This window comes from Alosa sapidissima, chromosome 20, assembly GCF_018492685.1.
Source record: "Alosa sapidissima isolate fAloSap1 chromosome 20, fAloSap1.pri, whole genome shotgun sequence".
Taxonomy (NCBI): Eukaryota; Metazoa; Chordata; class Actinopteri; order Clupeiformes; family Clupeidae; genus Alosa; species Alosa sapidissima.
The window spans coordinates 28,678,616-28,695,190 of record NC_055976.1 but is presented as its reverse complement, the minus strand read 5'-3'; the positions used below and the strand labels follow the sequence as shown (position 1 = coordinate 28,695,190).

Genomic DNA, 16,575 nt, shown 5'->3' with positions numbered 1-16,575 from the left:
CACACATACCACTTCCCGCCAGCCGCAGGACCAGACAAAAGTCGGCTCTACAGACAGAGTGTGTGTGTGTGTGTGTGTGTGTGTGATGTTTATATGTGTGTGTGTGTGTGTGTGTGTGAGACTTGTGTGTGTGCGAGTGTGCGAGTGTCTGTTCGTGTGTGTGTGTGTGTGTGTGTGTGTGTGTGTGTATGTGTGTGCGATATGTTATATATATATATATAGGCTTAGTGGAGAACTGTGAAGGTTGACTTGTGAGTGTACTTGTGCTATGAGCTGGAAATCATCCAGATAGTAGGCTAGTTGATATTGAGATATGAGGTTTGCATACAAACAATGTAAAATATGTGTGTTATTCGTGTTGCCATCACTGCTATGTTGAAGGAGCATTATCAAGAGCAAAATGTGGATAGTGTCTGGCCTTTCCAGTACGGTGTGCTTAGCAATCTTTAGCAACGATGCAGAGAGCCCTGCATAAGGCTGTGCATTTGGAGGTCTCCCTTTCATTTCCTGTTTATTTCTCTGCCTTTTGTAGGCTACACTCTCGAAAACATTATATAAACAGAACAAAGACAACGGACAAAGACAACTAAACCGGATCCTGTCCTTATTAAGACCCAGGTCTAGTCTCAATCTAAACCGGATCCTGCCCTTATTAAGACCCAGGTCTAGTCTCAATCTAAACTGGATCCTGTCCTTATTAAGACCCAGGTCTAGTCTCAATCTAAACCGGATCCTGCCCTTATGAAGACCCAGGTCTAGTCTCAATCTAAACTGGATCCTGTCCTTATTAAGACCCAGGTCTAGTCTCAATCTAAACTGGATCCTGTCCTTATTAAGACCCAGATTTTGTCTCAATCTAAACCTAATCCTCTCCTGATTAAGTCCCAGATCTAGTGGCAATCCAGAGTCAGCTGTGTGTGCTGGTTCCAGAGTCTCAGCTCTCATGTCTCGGTACTCTGATGCTGAACTCAGTGGTTAATCTGGTTAAGGGTGCAGCATGCTGGTTTAGCTGAAGCAGCAGCATAGGGGGGGAGATGCTCATGTCTGTTAGATGCTGTGGTCACACACTCACCATATCTGTTGGAACTGTGATCCATGACAAATTACAGTAAAAGTCGTTGTACGTCAAATGCAGTGTGTTCATAGAGGAATGAATTAGGCATCCCCCAGACTTACTTAGCCAGGTGAAGAAGACCAGCAATGCTCATTTTGGCATCACAGAGTCAATAAAATGAGAACTCCAGCATGATTTTAACCTGTGCCCTATGGTTAGATGTCTTTAGGTACAGTCTTTTGGTATAGAACCAACGAAAATTGGTTCGGTAGTGATGTAGCTAGCCTGCTAATATCGAAAATGTGTTAGCAACAATCCATGCATATGGGGGCAGATTGCTAACATCATACAGTAGTAAGCCTCTTTATTACACCGCATGTCAGAATTGTTCTTTAATATTCTAGGGAAATTAAGTAAATATTGTCATATTTTCATGCTGTGTAAATTTAGGAAAGATTAAAAGAACTCTGTGTGTGTGTGAGTCAGCCTCAGCTCTTCCTGAACAAAGAAAGATTGCAGATAAACCAGGACCACAGGCTGAATGAGTTGAACCCAGAGTGCCTATTTCTGATGAAATGGCTGTCTCAGGCCGAGTGATATGAACCCAGAGTGTGTTTCTGATGAAGTGGCTCTGTCTCTGGGCTGTTATTAGCTTGATTGGTTACATGTGTCAAGCTCTTATTACCCCCCCCCCCCCCCCCCTGCCACCACCACCACCCTCACACCACCCCACCCCTCATTGGCGCTCTGGGTTCTTTCTCTCTCTCTCTCTCACACACACACACACTTAGTCACTCCCACACACACACACACACACACACACACACACTCACTCACACATGCACACACACATGCACACAATGTGGAAAGGACATCCATGCTTATTTTGAGAGATCTTTACTGGGGGAGAGAGCCCAGATGAAGCCCAGAGGCCTGTGCTGGAGCTCCTGATGAGCCTGTGGGAGGATGTGCACACGCGCCTCTCAGGAAACGGTCTTCAGAGCCCACAGAGAGGAAGGGGGCAGCCCTGGGCAGCGCTGGGGATGCGGCCACAGCGCTCCAGTGAAGGACAGCACTAATTATAAATGTATTATAACCTAGTGGAGGCTTATCAGGGGCTTTGTCTTGGCTGACATTTCACAATCTTATGCCAACACAACTGATGTTTCTGTAGGCCAGAGGTGCCATTGGGTTTGACCTGGACCAGGCTTGGGCCCAATATGGGCTGGGTCAGAACCAGCTGCTGGTCCTGCTTGAAACTCAAGGGGGAGAGAGGGGAGAGTGGTGCCTTCACATATGCGTATCTGTGCTGTAGGCTACCGCCGGGTGAATGTTTGGATGGAGTGGTTTTGCTTTAAGTACTCCCATACTCCTGTCTGTGCCAGAGCACCAGAGCTTCCAATCACAGGGTGAGGCACTAAAGGCACGCTTCAGACATGCAGCACATTCGGTGTGTGTGTGTGTGTGAGAGTGAGTGGGTAAGTATGTGTGTGTGTGTTTGTGTATGTGTGTGTGAGTGAGTGGGTAAGTTTGTGTGTGTGTGTGTGTGTATGCGTGTGTCTCTGTATGTGTGTGTGTTTGTGTGTGTGTGTCTCTGTGTATGTGCGTGAGTGAGTGGGTAAGTATGTGTGTGTTTGTGTGTGTGTGTGAGTGTGTGGCCCGGGCCACATGCGGCTGGAATCCGTGAGTGCTGCTGCTGCTATCTCTGCTTATCAGAGGGGGATGTGTGGGCCCCACGGCTCAGGGTCGTCGTTTCCGTCCCTTGTCTCTGGAAGGGCGACACTAACGAGGCAAAAATACTCCAAAACACCCCACCCCCTTACGGAACATCCTCGACAGTATGACTCCAAACCTGCCCACCCCCTTACGGAACATCCTCGACAGTATGACTCCAAACCTGCCCACCCCCAATGGAACATCCTAGACTCCAAACCTGATAAAAACACAATAGTCCTGTGTGTGTGTGTGTGTGTGTGTGTGTGTGTGTGTGTCGGACCAGCAGCTGGACGATAAGTCCCCCTGATAAGGACCGCAGGGTCCCTCTCTCCTCTGGGGGATGGAGAGGACACACCAGGCTGTATTTACTGTATGGGGCCTGGGTTCAAAGTCAAAGTCAACGCCTGCTTTATTGTCAATTTTTTCACATGTCAGGACATACAAAGAGATCGAAATTACGTTTCCCACTATCCCATGGTTCATGGCCCTCTTAGTGGTAGCCGAAGAATGTGTGTGTGTGCGTGTGTGTATGGTGTATTTGTATTGACGCTGACAGTTAGTTTCTCCACACATTGTTTTCAGAAGTGCTGACAGTTCCAGAAGAAAAAACAACAACAATGAATGTCCTTGTATTAGTCCTAGTGTACAGTTAAGAGGTCCAGTGTGCCATTCAAGTGCTCTACTGTTAGAGGTCTAGTATGTGATTCAAGTGCACTGTGTATTTAAAGCACACATTGTCTACTGTGGCGAGGCTGGTACTCTGAGGAGAAAGTGTCACGCCATCACAGGTGGTTTAGAAATGTGATTATTCTTTGTGGAGCTCTTTTTGAACTGTGCAATACGCCTACAGAAATAAATGTTCTCTCTGTCTTTGCATAAGTAAAGTAAGGGTTGATATAGTGTTATGGTCAAGTCATGGAGAGTTGGTCTAGCAGTGGAATTAACCCAATTTGGAAAGATACAGGTGTACTGTACAAGATGTTGTTCTCAATCACATAATATCAGTTGTCATGGCAAGCAAGGCCCATTAGATGATGTTGCTGTTGGGAATGAGTGTCAGTCTCAAGCGGTGTTGAGGCGGCTCATTGGATTTTGATTGTTTGTTTGTTTGTTTGTTTGTGTTATTATATTTTTGGGCTGTTTTGCTTTTATTTTGATAGAATAGTGAAGAGACTGACAGGAAGAGAGAGATGGGGTGGAATTGGGAAATGACCCGGGTCAGAATTGGACTGGGGTCCCAGTGTGCACTTGGACCTGAATGGCACAGATGCTCTAGCCAGTTGCGCCACAGCATAAGGAAACAACACGCTTGGATGTACACACTTCACATCATCAAACTGTAGCTCTCCCTCTTTGGGCTTCGGGGTTGAACTGTTTAAATCTGTGCAGTGTGTGTTTGTACTTTTGTAGCACTGGAAAGGAAATCTAAGGATGTATTCAAAACAAAATAAATGTATCTTTTTTCCATGGTATGCATCTTGCATAAAATGTGTCATGTGTACCTATGTGTCATAAATATGATACACAAAGCTGAGAACGTGCACAGAGCAACAGTAACTGAAGACAAAAGAGCAAAAGCCCATAAAGAGGGGTGTCAGGTCTTCACATCACAATATGGGCTAACTCTGTAGGCTACTGTACTCAGTTATAGGATGGGCTAACTCTGTAGGCTACTGGTTTGCCCCATCACAATATAGTCTGTAGGTTATTTTGTCCATCACAATGTGGGCTAACTCTGAAAGTTACTTTGTGGAATATTGCAGCAAATTACACCGTAAAGTAGACTGAATGGCTGCAGAAGAAGGCCTGGGTTCCTGTGACTCTCAAGCATGCATATAATATATAGCACTAGAAGACCTAGTCTGTTACATCCTTATAGTTTAAAACTCTAAAAGATCCATATAGCATTCAAACATTTCTAAATGGATATGAATATTGCACTTAACTTCATCTGGGTTATGCCATTTCTACATTGCACTGTGCATACTTCAGAGGGCACTGTTCCAACCTATTTTGGCCTACCATTAAATGCTTGACCTCTTTAGAAGGCTAAGACCCTGTAGTTTCTTAGGAAAAATAATTGTGTGAAATACTGGCACAGAGTTATAGAGGCTAGAATATTGTTTTTTTCTTTCTACCGGGTTACAAACATCTTTGAACTGACCACATTTCAGCCCTTGAGAAACAACCGACGAGGTCTTGTGAAGCTGTGTGAAAAAGTAGATAAATATAGAAGAAAGATGAGTAGTTTACACAATTATTTGTAAAGGTATGTCCATGACTTCCTGTATATGGAACCCCTTCGTGTACAATAATAATCATGGTCTCAAATGAAAGGTAACACTCTGAAGCTTTATTATTGGTTTTTGGGGTTCTGATATAGAATGACTACACAAAATATGAAATAATTGCACAAAAGCCTCTATTTTTGCATTTTGTTGTTGGTTCAATGGGTGTGTATAAGATGGACTGTACATCTGCACAACTTATATTGGATAAAACAGCATAACTATTCTATTTCTATGGATTCTTGTGAATATTTCAAGACCCAATATGCTGCATCTACTTATTGCTAAGGACACACACTGCAGCTAGAAGGTAGGGAAGCACCAAAGGTGGAGGAGGGGGAGGGCATTTTTGATTAAATTTAATTGAGACATGTAAGATTAATCTGACAATGTAAAGCACTATATAGATTGTACATGAAAAATGTTGTCATGTATGGGTTCCCAAGAGTCCAAGCTTTCAAATGGTGTATATATTTGCTATGTATAATATTACTATGTGTATAATATTACTATGCTACATAGCAATATGGTGCATACAATTGATTTAGAATGTTGGGGAGAGGTGGGGGTTGGGGGTAGGTGTGCCGTGGGCAGTACATTGTCTCATAACAGGTTTTAAACATCCTTAGAGTTTATAGCTCTAAAACATCCATAGCACTCAAACATCCTTGTATAGCACTAAAATATCTATATAGCACTCAAACATCAAGCTTATAATAGAGCTAAAATATCCATATAGCACTCAAACATCCTTATATAGCGTTAACGGTTTCATACAGGGTGTTTTTTCCCTCTATGGTCTCTGTGTTCAGGCTACCATGGTTGAGCTATGGACTGGAGCTGGACAGTTAAGACCTCCCAGAGGAGGAGACATGAGTGTTTGAAGTGTTGTACCCTGCATGGCCTGCAGAGGGAAGCATTAGTGAGGTGGAGACTCAGTGACCTCAATAGTGATGTTGGAACAATCAATTTGGATCAATCAGTCTATACTCAGAAAGCAACTAGTGACATAGATGATCAGCCCACATTCAAACACTGGCAGCTCTGCACAAAACTAACCAAACCAGTGTGTGAGATATGGTCTCTGAGTGTGTGTGTGTGTCTCTCTCTCTGTATGTGTGTGTGTGTGTGTGTGTGTGTGTGTGTGTGTGTGTATGTATGTGTGTGTGTGGATCAGTATGCTATCAGTTTCCTCCTCGGAAACGAGTAAGGACAGGAGGAAAGGGCGTGTGTGTATCTATGTATAGGCTATCTTTGTGTGTGTGTGTGTGTGTGTGTGTGTGTATTTGTGTGTGTGTGTGTGTGTGTGTGTACAAGTGTGTTCAAATGTAGAAAGAATTTCAAATTCAAGAAGAATTTCTTGAGAATATACATTTCTGTGAGAGTGCATTGTTAACCTAAAATGGTAAAAACAAATGCATTAATAATGATGTTCTGAGACTTATGTTTCCAGACATCATAGACATACGGTGTGCATTCCTTCCTTCTGGTGTTAGTTTTGGATCACTATGTCTTCTGAATAAACAGAGCAGACAGCTTCAGGAACAAGGAATCATTTTTGTAAAAAGTAATGTGTGTGTGTGTGTGTGTTCACTGTATCCAGTCAAGATGAATAAACACTCCCATCATTACCTGTGTCACCAGATGGGATAAACAGGAACAAGGAAATGAAATGTTCACTGCAACAATTGATCAATTAGACTTAGTTGTCAACTATTAACTTAATCGGCAACTATTTTGGCAATAGTTTATTGGATTTGTAATTGTTTTTTGAGGGAAATACCTCAAAATTCTTTGATTGTGCTTAAACTTGAATATTTCCAGCTTTACCTACTCCACCTACTCCTCTGTGACAGTAAACTGAATATCTATGGCATGTGGACAAAACAAAGCATTTGAAGACATAATCTTGGGAAACATTGATCAATATTTGTTCCCAATTTTTATCCATAAAAAAACAAGTTAGTTGCAGCTAGCCCTAGTTCGCAGGAGGCTGGGTTGTAGGACAACCTGTGTTTGTATGCCAATGTCTTCATGCTCTACTGTGTCTGCATTTAGTTTATTGATCCTAATGGTCTTTTGATGAACTGGTGAATTTCAGAAGAAAAACAGGATCATGGTTAGCATGGTCACAATCAGAGGCTGGTTTACATGGATATCTGCTTGATTGTGAAACATGTGTTCTTCAGGTGTCTTGCAGGTGCTCCTCGGAGTGGGCCAAGCGCTCAGGAGGGTAAGGTTAAAACAATGATAACATTTTGTGGGTATTTTGTCATAGTTAAAACATGCTAATACTGTACAGACAGATCACGACACACTATATTTTCACACCGTATTGGGCAGTAAACTACCCACCCGCAACACCCACTGTCAAGTCAGAACTACAATTTATAAAGTAAACAAATGAATCCATATACGGGAAATTCTGCAATATGATGTTGAGCAAAGTCCACAGAGATCAGATCCCCCACTACAGGAAAGGGGATTCCCAATTTAAATCACATCATGTGACTAATTAGCCATTCATTCTTGTGATCATGTGGTCACTTGTTAACATTCTGCAAAGGACAGTCCAAAGGCCGCTGCTTGGACTTAAGTGATGAGGAGCCTCATGGCTGAAATGTTTTTACCTCTTAAGTGATGAGGAGCCTCATGGCTGAAATGTGTAGGCATGTTTTTACCTCTTAAGTGCTGAGGAGCCTCATGGCTGAAATGTGTAGGCATGTTTTTACCTCTTAAGTGCTGAGGAGCCTCATGGCTGAAATGTGTAGGCATGTTTTTACCTCTTAAAGTGCCCATATTATGACTATTCTTCAACAAGTTAAAATAGGTCTATGAGTTCCAGAAAACATGTTTCTGAAGTTGTTTGCTGGAAATAGCTTGTAGGAAAATATTCTTACCCACCTCTATTACACTCTTTTTCAGTCCCTGTCAAAGTGTGCTGTTTCTGCTGCTCATTACATATTAATGAGCTGCTGCTCACTTACCCACACCCCACTCCATTAAATGTTACCAGGGTAATTCGTGCCAAATCAACAAATGCCTCCAGCCTAGCCTGACCATCTTGGCTTTGCTTCATACTTTAAGTCAATAATGCTAAATATTACCCAACAACTACTGTGCAAAGGTTTAAGCCTATATCTACATTATTTTCTGAGATATGTAGGCTTAAAAAACAGTTGAACTTGTAGGCTTGGTGTGGAGAGGTGGGGTGTTGATTATGCAACGTCTGAAACATGCCAATTCAAAATCCCTTAACATCTACTACACCTTCGTTTTACATAGTATAGCCCGTAGCTAACACTTAGCCTACCATAATCTCTATGTAAAACAGTTAGCTTGATAGCTAGCTATCTAACAGTGGAACTTCAGTAGCCTACAACATAAGCTTAGCTATCTCACCTAGTTGTAGGAAATATAAGTGATGGAATTAGAATGAATCCCATGAACAAACAGATAACTCTTACACCAACCTTATTTTGTGCCTTTTATTCACGTTTGTTCAACGATTTAGTAAGTAGGGGAGACCGGGGTTGATTGTCACAATTTTTACTCATGCATGAATTTTACTTTTAGAATGTATTGTAACAGGGAGCAATTAACCATCAAATACACTCTGACACAATGTGACAATCAACCCCATCACGGGTTGGGGTTGGTTGTCCCTATAGAGTTTCAATGGGATTTCAGTGATAAAATGGGATCTTAAAAAATGATGTGTAACTTTTTAGTTTTTTAAGCTAGAAACGGCAAATAAGTTTTAATATGAATACCACCCCTATGGTAGTTGTCATCAATGCCCCTTATGTTTAAACAATGGGATTAAAGTTGGTGATCAGTTACTTGAATTGTCTACTGTGTTGAGAAATGCAATGAAATACATGTGACAACCAACCCCAAGAGCTATGTGACAACCATCCCCAACTGACCTCTTGACAAAGATGTTAACCTAGCTGCCACATGGCTTTAACTTGATAGCTAAAATATGACTCAAAATAAAGCTACTACCTTTGGCTTTTTAATGAGTGTTTTGTTTTTGAATTACTAATATCCTACAAGCTCTCAATACAAAAACAACACCAACATGAAAATTTACTCTGACCCATGAAATTTAAAAATGGTCTCCTCACCTCAATGTTGTGTGTCTGCTCAGCAAAATTCAAAGGGTTACAGTTTGATATCAAAATTTTACCACAGCGCCACCTAGTGTGCCTGGAATAAGCAATGTGACAACCAACCTGTGAGACAACCAGCCCCGGTCTCCCCTATAAATCCTTTTCCCTGCCCACTTCGATGCAGCTCCATAGGTTTCCATTATATTCACGTAGGCCTAACGTAATTGCCCTAAAAGGAGGTGGTGGGTGGGAATATTGAAATGTTTCGGCTTGTGACATCAAAAGCCTTGCCGATTTTGACCAGCTCACCCTGGAGGCTGAAGGCAGGATACATCCAGAAACCCTTATCTCACTCAAAACAGCATGGGTGTTTTTTTTTTCAAGTTTGTATGCGTGTGGACCAGAGACACACAATAACACATCAAATCCCAGAAAAAGTGATTTTTTTTCATAATATGGGCACTTTAACTGATGAGGAGCCTCATGGCTGAAATGTGTAGGCATGTTTTTACCTCTTAACGGTCATGTGATACTAAAATCCAGTAAAGGCTGGAGGCTTTTCATCTGTGCTTGTTGATTTTTGTATAATAACACTAGCAGAAGTCAGTTGGTCAGTCTGCATGCAAACACAGTCTTTCAATGAAACAGGATGTGGAGAAGTTGCATTTTTGAGAGATCTGTCTTTATCCTCTTGCAATATCTTTGCAAATGAAGAAAGATTAGGACAGGAAAGAGCACCAAGATAACATATTATCCTGCTTTCAGTCAATCTCTTTTGATGATCTAAGATTCAATATCCCTTACAAAAATTAAATGTTTATGGCAGATTTGCAGCAAACTTGTTGGCCGCTAGAGGCAACCTTGAAACAAAGTTCTGGCAACAATGAGAAGTTTGCCACCAGTGGCAAATGTGTTTGGCAAACGTGATTTGCCACCACACTTAGCCAATAATGACAATCTTCCAGTGAACTTCTGGTGACAAAGATAATTTGCATAATGACATTGCTAGAAATTTACTGCAATATTGCCAAAAGTTAACTGCAACTGTTTGCCTGAAACCTGATTTGCATGTGAAAATATGACTGTGCTGCAAATTTGCGGCAAACCGGAAATTTCTGTAAGAGATTGTATGATGCTTCATTACTATCTACCTAATATAAGACTTAAAAGTAATAATACTTAATGTGTTGTGCTCTCTCTTCACTGAAGAGTTTCGGATAGCTTTGTGTTGTATTCCTGAAGTAGAGCTCTTTCATTAGGCATATAATGTGGGCTTATCAGAGCCAGATTAGGCCCATACGTGGGCCGTATCAGAGCCAGATTAGGGCCGAGTCCTTATCAGTCCGCTCCTCTCTAAGAGCAGTCTCAGTGAATACTAGGATAGTCATGTGATTGACTGATTGACTGACTGATTGATTGATTGATTGATTGATTCAATCATTCATTCATTAATTAATTAATTAATTCATTTATCTGTCCTCTGATAGCCTGACATTTAAATGTAGGGTCTAGGCACTCACCGTTCGCAGTGCTCAGTCCGAGGGGCGGGATAATCGATTGTCTTTCAAATTCCTTCTGCACGCAATAGGACAGCGCTGAGTCCCATGCGTTTTCCCACCAGCGGAGCTAGTTGGCTAGTTCAAACTTTTGGCAACTTAAAAAAGCTTAACTCGTGTCACACTGTTCGCCAACAGCAACATCCATCTTCTTTGTTTTCAAGTAGCAGGGAATTTAAGCCAAACCGTTGCAACTCTGCCATCAATCATTATGTTAAGCCCTCCTAACGACTCTATACACGATTTGATTGGCCTGATAGAAGTTTCATTTTTCGAGCTCACAAGCCAACGGAGAGTTGCTAGACTAGCCCTGGAAGCAAATGTAATTTTCTGCCGCTAGGGTGCTTCTAGATTTCTAGGCTAGTCCTCTGATCTATCCATCAAGGCATGCACTTCAATACCAGTTTGCCCTGTCCGCCGCCGACATGAGTGCAGCGCATTTTGCTTTGGACATGCGGCGCACTCTGCTTTGGACATGCAGCGCACTCTGCTTTGGACATGCGGCGCACTCTGCTTTGGACATGCGGCGCACTCTGCTTTGGACATGCAGCGCACTCTGCTTTCGACATGCGATTACTTGCTTTAGCGTTCATGTCACTGGATTTGCTTTGGAAAAAGACACAACATCTTTCAGTCTATTGCAGTCTGCACCTTAGGAACCCAGTTGTCTGTCACTTTGTGTGTGTGTGTGTGTGTGTGTGTGTGTGTGTGTGTGTGTGTGTGTGTGTGTGTGTGTGTGTGTGTGTGCGTGTGTGTGTGTGTGTGTGTATGTAGCTCTCTCTCTGAAGACCTGCAGTGTGTGTTTATCTCTCTCTGTGAGAAACAGCTCTCCTCTCTTCTCTCGTCCTGTGTTTGAGCACTCCCACTCTCTCACACCCCTCTGAGTTGTCTCTTTTGTAGCATGTGTATGTGTGTGTTCCCATTCTCATGAGGTCATGCCCCCAACACAACACACACACACACACAGACACACACACACACACACACACACACACACACGCACACACACACACACACACACACACACACAAATGCTCTTTTCTCTGCCTGTCACGCCACACCAATCAATACTGGTGACACACCAACTGTTACATGACGCTCTACCATGGAGCCCTGCCAACTGACTACTGTGTGTGACGAGAGTGTGTGTGATGTCGTGCCAACTGTTGTTTGCCTCTGTATAGAGTGTGTGTATCAATGTGTGTGTGTGTGTGTGTGTTAATGCAGAAGCAGCTGCAACCCTTCAGCAGAGTACTTGGTCAGCCGTCCAGTACACGATAGAGCTGTGTGTGTGTGCGTGTGTGTGTGCGTGTGCGTGTGTATGTGTGCGTGTGCGTGTGTGCGTGTGCGTGTGTGCGTGTGTGTGTGTGTGTGTGTGTGTGTTAGATGACAGAGCATGGTTACATGAGCCAACAGCAGAGATGTGAGCTTACTAACCCCAGAGCGTGCTGACCCGGCCCCTTCCTTACTATGTAACACAGTCCGTTTGCCCCATCACGCATCAGCACGGTCCACCCGGGCGGCCCAAATCCCCTCATCACACGCCATGCATATTTTATGGCTGCTATGGCTTGTGATTTTTCCAACCAGTTCCACAAGGTTCCCGGATGCGGTTCTGGCAAGCACTCCGATCGGTGCTCTGCAGAGTTCCCTTCATGTGTGTTAAAGCGCTGATGGGTCCGATCGGTGCTCTGCAGAGTTCCCTTCACGTTTGTTAAAGCGCTGATGGGTTGAAGTCGACGCCAGATGCAGGGTTTCTTCAAGTTTCCTGTCGCTATTTTTAGCTCTTTCTCTCGGAGGAGAGTGAGCTCTAATGTTTTCAGAATGAGGTCCTCAACATAGTTTATCAATTAAATTAGGCCAAAGGGGTTTTCAACTGTGGACTGTTGTCAATATCTGTTTAGCTTACATAAGAAAACCCTGTTACCCTGCATGTTTGCTGACGGTTGAGTTATAAGACTGAACTGTTAATCTTGTCCATACTGAATGGTTTCATGAAGGATAGAACTACTGTGTTTTTAATTAAAATCATTCAAATCAAATAAATATTGGCTTTATTTCCTCTATATTCCCTTTGCATTTCTTGCTTTGTTTTACCTAAATTACATTACATTTAGCAGACACTTCTTGACCAAAGTGACTTACATATGTCAGCTATATTACAAGGGATCACATTGTCCCCAGAGCAACTTGGGGTTAAGTGCCTTGCTCAAGGACACAACGGTGGAAGCCGGGAATTGAACAGACAACTTTCAGGCTACTGCACGCTAGCCCAGCTCCTTAACCACTACACTACCACCGCCCCAAAATATAACTGCAGATCAATGTCCTGGAAATGAAATTCACCTAAAGAATGAATTGTAACTTTTCTGATTACTAGTGGGCTATTCATTTGTCTGATGTGTCTCGGTCTGGACATTCGTACCCGTGCTGCCCGCTAGGTGGCGCCTGTTAGGAGTCTCTGCTCCTCTTTTCTGGGTCTCCAACTTCACATCTGTTCATCTCTGTCTCAGACCACACGCTTTCACTCCGGACGCACATAGAGCGCCTGACATCGTCGCTGTCTTTCTCACAACACTTAGCCAACAAAAAACCGTGAGTATCCTCTTTCCACTTAACAATCAGCTGCACTACACATAAGTGTACAATTACTAAAACAGTCATAAACTGTTTTATAGGCTATAATGTTAGATGGCATATAACTGATAAGTATGTTGTGTATGAGTTAAATTTGAAATGTGTGAATAGAATAGCCTATTTGTCAATGGTAACCTTTACTGAACGCAGACCATTGTGGTGATGTGCAGTTAAATTTCTTTGTTGTACGTTTCGCTGAGAGACTTTTTAAAACGAGCGACTTTCGGGGCTTGCTTTGTTCGCTGGCAACTGAACTTGAGATCGCTGATGTGGCGAGCGCTTGGACAGAGACGCGCTCTCTCGCTCGCTCTGCCACCAGCTTGCTTCCAAGCTGGGGATTGAAAACAGGCGTGCAAGCAGTGAAATTTGAGTCGGGCAGAAGAATCAGGAGCTATATTCTTTTCCCCCGCAGCTCCAGTCTCAAGTGACACCAAAACACGTTCTGCATGTTTTTATATCTCAAAAAATCCGAAACCCACACTGTGATATACGTTTCACATGTGAAAATGGCATGCGAACCTTCAGGCTTTTATTCCTTTTGGGCACTGTTTTTTTTACAAAGAGCCGATTAAAATAAACCAAGTCCTGGAGTTACATTAAACAGCTTCGGACCCTGCCACGAATCGGACCCTGACGCGAGTTGCTGCACGCTGCTGTCCAAGTTCGACCAAATTTGATTTCTTAAACTATACTGGCAAATATCACTGTTTTATATTGTAGTTTAGTTTATTTAAACAACTGGATTTGATTCATTATACACATTAATCAAATATGTAAGTGGTAAAGTGGTGTAAACACACTTTTGGGTTGGTGTCTTTGGTTTTGTGCGCCAACATGTGGATTTGAGATCTTAAGAATAAAACATACCCGGAACTGGAAGACTGGCCCACTTTCCCTGTTTTAGTAGTGCTGGAACCCAGGCTAGGAACTGCTACCTTTATACAAGAAATATATCATAGGCCTAGTCCAAATACTGTTGTTGGACCCTGTGTGTGTGTGTGTGTGCGTGTGTGTGTGTGTGCAGTGTAATCTGGTTGTATGTGTGCAGTGTTCATCCAGCGGTCATGGAAACGTCCCAACCACCATTCCCCCAAGGGGTGTAACTCTAGAGAAGCACGAAGCACCTTTGTAGTTGTCGTGTAGTAGTAGGCCCAACCGTTTCAGCCGCGAGGGGATCCACGCCAGCCAGGCGCGCCTACGCAGATCACAGACCCTGGTCGGGTAGAGTCGAGCCGTCTGGTAAAGCTATCAGCCGCTGGCTGCCGCATTTAATGGTCTATCTGGGAAGCGAAGTCATCTGGATGGCTTTAGCGCCGCGCCAGTGGAAGGTAATTCGGATAGGCCACAGATTGGGATGTAGGTCACGCTGGGGGGCTGGCTCTGGCTATGGCTGGGGCGTGCTGACGCTGGCCGCTTGGCCGATATCCTGCTTTTATGCACGGAGCACAAATCTGGTGTTTTATCCATCACCTCCGTGTTTAAATGTATCGAAAACATTTGTGTTGTTCGAAAAGATGTCAAATTGGCACGTAGATGATTTGCAGTTGAACAGCTGTAATAAAAACTGAAACCAAGGAACAAAAATAACCTTTGTTTTGAAATTGTTGTTCTCAACGAGGCACAGATTACAGGTGCGAGTCCTGCCCCTGCCCATGTAGGTTTTGCTTTCATTCTCACCAAATCCATGGCAACGGCAGCTAATGAAGTCAATGTTTATGGTTGTTTAGGCCACTGAAATGTGTGTGGTGTGTGTGTGTGTGTGTGTGTGTGTCCACCATTCGCGCAGCCACAAACATCCTAACAATGCAAACACACTTCCAGATCTCCAGCATATTTTACCAATGACGCTGGCAGACAACAGGTGGTATGTGTTGTAAACTCTCATAGATCGCTGCCAGATCAGAAACGGATCTGGCCCTCATCTCAGATCATGCATAGAGCCAGCTGGCTCTGCCATTACCTCACTGATTAAAACTCGTTCTCAGACTAGCGGTTCTGGCTGGTTCTGGCCCAGGTGTGGCTCTGACCCAGTCAGGTGTTTCCAGGGCATCTGTCATTACCTCATCGGTTCCATCTCATGCCCACAGCTGTTTTCACCTTGGGGAAAGTGAGCACGTCTTTTCCAGCCTGTATCAGTCACTCCCCATGCCCTCTGAGTCTGACTTAGACAGTGATTGTCTTGAGTACACCTCGCTGATGAGCTCTTCTCTCGTCTCGTCTCCTCTCTTCTCCTTTGTCACTCACTTCTCAGACTGTTAACTGTCTGAAACCAGGAGGAATGTGATTGGTTTTGCAATCTTTCCCTGCTGTGCATCCCTGAGTAAACTCATCAGTGGCACAATGGATTGGCTGACCAGACCTAATTAAATCAGTCCACCCAAGAGCATTTTGTAAGTTCAGGGGTGAGTGAGAACCCCAGGGCTGTCAGGGTGTTCTCCTTATCTCCGACAGGTGTGCTACAGTAACTCACCTGCTGCTGACGTGAACTCTGTGGAGCAACATTGACTGAATGTGCTGAATGTGAGCCTGTGTGTGTGTGTGTGTGTGTGTGTGTGTGCTGTGTGTGTGTGTGTGTGTGTATGTGTGTGCGCACCTGTGTGTATGTGTGTGCGCACCTGTGTGTATGTGTGTGTGTGTGTGTGTGTGTGTGTGTGTGTGTGTGTGTGTGTGTGTGTATGTGTGTGCGCACCTGTGTGTATGTGTGTGTGTGTGTGTGTGTGTGTGTGTGTGTGTGTAGGTGTGTGCGCACCTGTGTGTATGTGTGTGTGTGTGTGTGTGTGTGTGTGTGTGTGTGTGTGTGTGTGTGTGTGTTTGTGTGTGTGTATGTGTGTGCGCACCTGTGTATATGTGTGTGTGTGTATGTGTGTGTGTGTGTGTGTGTGTGTACTGTATGTGTGTGTGTGTGTGTGTGTGTGTGTGTGTGTGTGTGTGTGTGTGTGTGTGTGTGTGATTGTCCTGGGGCTTGTGGCCCATGGGCTGTTTGGAGCTCTGAGGAAGCAGAACAGGCCTAGGCATGGGGAGGGCGACCCTGAAGAATGCACACACACACACACACACACACACACACTAACCTCAACCACACCCACACACCTCCAACACACACAGGTACACACACTAACCTCAACCACACCCCCAACACACACAGGTACACACACATACACTGTATGCAGACAAACTGGATTGACAACTGGGGCAGGCTCACGTGACAT

At 43.8% G+C, this 16,575-nt stretch overlaps 1 protein-coding gene and 1 long non-coding RNA gene across 2 annotated transcripts in view; one reads left to right on the top strand and one right to left on the bottom strand.

Moving 5' to 3' along the window:
• Positions 1 to 4,964: 4,964 nt before the first annotated feature.
• The window catches only part of LOC121694910, an 18,516-nt gene continuing 6,905 nt past the window's right edge, over positions 4,965 to 16,575 (bottom strand). The window contains exons 2-3 of the long non-coding RNA XR_006025947.1: positions 11,604 to 11,607; positions 4,965 to 5,051 (exon numbers count right to left, since the gene is read on the bottom strand). This is a non-coding gene — a long non-coding RNA (uncharacterized LOC121694910). The remainder of the gene's footprint in view (positions 5,052 to 11,603; positions 11,608 to 16,575) is intronic.
• The window catches only part of cd82a (CD82 molecule a), a 31,144-nt gene continuing 27,786 nt past the window's right edge, over positions 13,218 to 16,575 (top strand). The window contains exon 1 of the mRNA XM_042075307.1: positions 13,218 to 13,324. The gene's annotated coding sequence lies outside the window, so the exon portion shown is untranslated. The remainder of the gene's footprint in view (positions 13,325 to 16,575) is intronic.